Source organism: Macrobrachium rosenbergii, chromosome 30, assembly GCF_040412425.1.
Source record: "Macrobrachium rosenbergii isolate ZJJX-2024 chromosome 30, ASM4041242v1, whole genome shotgun sequence".
NCBI lineage: Eukaryota > Metazoa > Arthropoda > Malacostraca > Decapoda > Palaemonidae > Macrobrachium > Macrobrachium rosenbergii.
The window spans coordinates 625,021-629,533 of NC_089770.1; positions in this window are offsets into that span (position 1 = coordinate 625,021).

The window sequence follows — 4,513 nt, forward strand, 5'->3', positions numbered from 1 at the left end:
TTGTTTATGTGTTTGTGTTTGTGTATGTTTGTGTGTGTGTGTTTGTAAGTTTGTGTGTTTGTGTTTTGCTTGCCACTTTTTATGTTTTTTTTCTTTTTTGCTACTTTTGCTATCTCTCTCTCTCTCTCTCTCTCTCTCTCTCTCTCTCTCTCTCTCTCTCTCTCTCTCTCTCTCTCTCTCTCTCTCTGTATTTGTGTTCTGCTAGGCACATTTACTGTGATTTTTCTTTCTCTCTCTCTCTCTCTCTCTCTCTCTCTCTCTCTCTCTCTTGTGTTCTCATTTACTGTAATTTTCTCTCTCTCTCTCTCTCTCTCTCTCTCTCTCTCTCTCTCTCTCTCTCTCTCTCTCTCTCTCTCTCTTCTTTAAGCCAAATCTCCGTCTAACCCCATAACTCCACGACCTTTTCCAGACCTTTGACTGTCGATTCCTGTACGAATCAGTGACCTTTGTGGAGGAATGACCTGACCTGACCTTTGACCTAAGGCCAACGTTCAATTTTAGTGCAGAAAAAAAAAGTATGGTTCATTGTTCCTAAATAGCGGATTTTTTACTTTTCTGTAAAAGAAAACTATTGTGCCGGTTTTGTCTGTCCGTCCGCACTTTTTCTGTCCGCACTTTTTTCTGTCAGGACTTTTTTCTGTCCGCACTTTTTTCTGTCCGCACTTTTTTCTGTCCGCACTTTTTCTGTCCGCACTTTTTTTGTCCGCACTTTTTTCTTTCCACACTTTTTCTGTCCACACTTTTTTCTATCCGCACTTTTTTCTGTCCACACTTTTTTCTATCGCATTTTTTTCTGTCCACACTTTTTCTGTCCGCACTTTTTTTCTGTCCACTTTTTTGTCCGCACTTTTTTCTGTCCACACTTTTTCTGTCCGCACTTTTTTCTGTCCACACTTTTTCTGTCCGCACTTTTTTTCTGTTCGCACTTTTTTTCCTGTCCGCCCTCGTAGCTTAAAAACTACTGAGGCTAGAGGGATGCAAATTGGCATGTTGGCCATCCACCCTCAAATCATCAAACATACCAAATTGTAGGCCTCTAACCTCAGCAGTTTTTATTTTATTTAAAGTTAAACTTAGCCATGATTGTGCGTCTGGTAACTATATAAGATAGGCCACCTCTCCTAAAAAACAACACCCAAAAAAAAATCAACATTCCCCCTAAAAAAAATCCCAAAAATATCTTCTAAAAAACATCCCCTAAAAAACCCAAATCAACATCCCTTAAAGAAAAATAATAACATACCCTCAAAAAAAATCTAAAAAAAATCCCCTAAAAAATCCCTTCAAAAAAAATATTCACCATCCCCTCAAAAAAATCTTCTAAAAAAACATCCCCTTAAAAAATCCCTTCAGTAAAAATAATCAACATCCCTTCGAAAAAAAATAATCAACATCCCCTCAAAAAACCCACTAAAAAAAAAACACTAAACATCAGTCACTTCAAAATCAGATCCTCCAATCTAATCTCATTCTATAGAGGCCTGTAAACCTATTTAAATAAACCTTTTTTTTCTTTGAATTCAAACCGCAATCATTGCTGCCGACTTTGAAATCGCTTCTGAAAGGCACCTACCCAGGGGGTGCACAGGGCGCCTCGCCCCCCTCCCGTTCCCCAGCTACCCCCCGCCCCCACCTATTTAAATACCCCTTTTTTTGATCTGAAGTCAAACCGCAATCATTGCTGCCGACTTTGAAATCGCATCTGAAAGGCACCTGTCCCAAGGGGGCAACAGGGCACCTCGCCCGCCCCGCCACCCAGGAGGGCACGTGATGGTTAGATTCAATCAATCGCCTCGTGGGACGATTGAGATGCCTTCGGAACGTAGTTGCCACGGTCCATTTGCCTTCTGTCCTTTATTCCGGCGATTAATCAGAAGAGGGACGACGTTTGGTGTCGCAGAGGGCGAGGGGAGGGAAGAGAGAGATGGAGGAGGAGGAGGAGGAGGAAGAGGAGGAGGAGGAGGAGGAGGAGGAGGAGGAGGAGGAGGAGGAGGAAGGAGGAATAAGGATAGAGAAGGGGGAAGGATGGAGGGAGAGAGAAGAAGAAGAAGAAGAAGAAGAAGAAGAGGGAAGGAGGGAGATGTGGACAAGGAAGGAGAGAGAGAGAGAGAGAGAGAGAGAGAGAGAGAGAGAGAGAGAGAGAGAGAAAGAGATCGACATTGTACTACATCTCTCTCTCTCGTTTACTTTCATTGAAGATCTCGGCATGGAACATTCTCTCTCTCTCACGTTTACTTTCATTGAAGATCTCGACATTGTACATTCTCTCTCTCTCTCTCTCTCTCTCTCTCTCTCTCTCTCCAGAATCTTCTGAAACCGTTGGTTTTCATTTTTATCAATTTTTGCCATCGCATTGTTTTGTCAGTCCTGACACGATGACAAACCAACAAACTATGCAATTATCATCTTGCACTGCATAATTACTCTTCACAATCATTATTTTCCCTTGTCTCTGTTCCTTCCGTTCGCGTCGAAACGAAATGAAAGCGAGAAAAATAAACAGAAACAAAACGGAACAGAAACTCGTATCATCGCCATCAACGATTGAAATGGGACAAGGAAATTCTCCCGAATGCCACCGCCATCGGTGGCAGGGAGACGAGTTTGATTGAGGGGGAAACTGGTGACATTATGGAGGGGGGAGAGAGAGGAGGAGGGGGAGAGGGCATGCCATTGGCGTATCAGGGAGCAGGGGGTATGGGGTAGGGAGAGGGATTGCCCATTAATGATTCATGAATTGGGGAAAGCTAACGAAATTTACCAATTACTGAGAGAATGGTATGGTCAGTGACCTCAAAATTCATTCTGGTTTGGAGGGTGGGAGGATTCTAGGGTGGGGTGGGGGTGGGGAGGGAATGCCCAGGGGTACAGGGAGGGATGAATGAAGGACTACCCGCGGGGGCTGACCTACCCATGGGGGCATTGGTATCGGCGGGTTGGGGGGGAGACAGGGTATACGAAAAGGAAGATTGGGCACCGATGCAAAATCATGGCGAAGGCTTCGATGAGTTTTGCTCGCGTTGTCCGTTCGCGTGACGGACTCTGGTGCTTGAATTTATTCTGATATAGAGTTGTATTTTCGTTTCCAAAAGATTTCCAGTCTCTATTTTAATTTATTCTTTATCTGTGTCCGTTTCTAAGCTAATTTCTTACGTTTATTTTGAGACAAAAGCAGAGAGAGAGAGAGAGAGAGAGAGAGAGAGAGAGAGAGAGAGACAGAAGAGAGAGAGAATTGGTTCATGTATGGGAAAACAGAGAGAAAAAACTGCATGTATTCATTTACTAAACAAAGAGAGAAGAGAGAGAGAGAGAGAGAGAGAGAGAGAGAGAGAGAGAGAGAGAGAGAATTTGCTCATGTATGAAAACATTGAGAGAGAAAAAACCATATGTATACATTTACAGGCAAAAACACAGAGAGAGAGAGAGAGAGAGAGAGAGAGAGAGAGAGAGAGAGAGATTGTTACATTGAAAACAGAGAGAAAAACAAGGCCAGAGAGTATTCATTTATAAGATAAAGAGAGAGAGAGAGAGAGAAGTTCAGTAAAACAGAGAGAGAGAACGGAGTAGGAGAGAGAGAGAGAGAGAGAGAGAGAGAGAGAGAGGGAGAGAGACGTGGGAAGAAGGTCCACCACCAGCCAGCGTAATATTGCACTCCGGATTAGGGGAGATAGGGTCAAGGCAGCTAAGTAACAATTAGGGAGTGAAACTTTAAGCCGACGCCAGTTTGGATAATCCCCTGTAATCCGGCAACGGGTCGTGTAATGCCCACTTTATGACCCGGCGCTGGATTCCACCTGAGAAAGCAAGGGCCAGGAGAGAGAGAGAGAGAGAGAGAGAGAGAGAGAGAGAGAGAGAGACAGAGAGAGAGAACTAGTGGACATTCATTTATAATCAAAAGGACACACAAATAAATATATATATATATATATATATATATATATATATATATATATATATATATATATATATATATATATATATATATATATGTATATACATGCATATATACATAATATGTGTGTGTATGTATGTATGCATGTATACACTCATAGCAAGACAATAAGTAACAAAAGACAACCAGTTTAAACCATAACAAACGAAAACATGCAGCCCAACATTATAAACACCAGAAATAAAAAAAAAAAAGACAAAAAACAAAACAAAAAAAAGAAAATAAAAAAAGAAAAAACAAAATACAAAAAACAAAAACAAATCGCAACACAATCATACTGAACCTTCAATCTGTCATAAAATATTGGTGGACACATAAACATAATTCAAGAAAAATAGCTTTTCAATCTCTCTCTCTCTCTCTCTCTCTCTCTCTCTCTCAGAAACGAGGCCAGATTTAGCTCACCAGCTGAGCAAACACTTGTATCTCTCCCCCACCCCCCACAATCCCCATCCCCACTCCCAAAATGATATTGTACCTCAAAGAATTGTATTCAGTTCCTTCATGTGTTAAGAAAGTGGGAGTGGAAGGGGGAAAGAAGGAGAGGGAAGGGGGAAGAAG